Source organism: Galeopterus variegatus, unplaced genomic scaffold (assembly GCF_000696425.1).
Source record: "Galeopterus variegatus unplaced genomic scaffold, G_variegatus-3.0.2 Scaffold4088, whole genome shotgun sequence".
NCBI classification, from domain to species: Eukaryota; Metazoa; Chordata; class Mammalia; order Dermoptera; family Cynocephalidae; genus Galeopterus; species Galeopterus variegatus.
In genome coordinates this window covers 158,674-159,542 of record NW_007730199.1, presented here as the reverse complement: position 1 = coordinate 159,542, position 869 = coordinate 158,674, and positions in this window count along the sequence as shown.

Sequence of the window (869 nt, the reverse complement as noted above, 5' to 3'; positions counted from 1 at the left end):
CCAGACCACAAAGTGCCATAGTTGGACCTGACAGGGAAGACTGAGTGTAACTCGGAGATCATGGACTTTGAGTTGGATGGGACCTTGGATTATCTCTCTTGAGAACAGAGTACTGTATTTTATATGTGGAAGGAATAGTGAACCCTATACTGGGTGACCAGAAGGGTAAACTGTGGCATAGACTGCTACATGTTCACCAAATCATTTTTCTTTTTACTCTGGAGCACACAGCCAGCTTACAATACAACTCCTTTGTAGTTAGCTGGGAACATGTGACAAAGTTCAGGCAAAGGGAATATTGGCAGAATTGATATAGTTACTTCCCAGGCCTGGCCCCTAAAGCAATCTCCAGCATTCTCTGCACTCTCTTTCCTTTACTGGCTCAATGAGAAGATCTTGGGGAGAACTCAGAGGTACTAGGTGATAGTGGAGCTACACAGAGACTGATAGAAGGAGCCTTGGTCTCTGAATAACTGTGCATAGCAAAATCCCACCAACACACACACACACACATCACCACTACCACCATCACCACCACCACCTGTCAGCCATTGAATTGTGACATGAGAGAAATAAACATGAGAGAAATTGTTAGGCCATGAGAATTGGGGGTGTTTCTTAGAGCAGTTAGACTACACTGACTAATACACTTGCCTACTATATGTTTTTAAAAATAACTAATCTTTGTAGTATCAGGTACCAAGGAGTTATAATGTTATGTTATTTTTAAGTTCAAAATTTCAACTCCCTTATTTGACAGATGATAAAACTGGGGCCCAGAGAAGTTAAGTGACTTGCTGAAGGTCACACAGATAATTAGTGTTAGAACTTAAACTAAAATTTAAATATTACCCTCAGTCCAATACTTG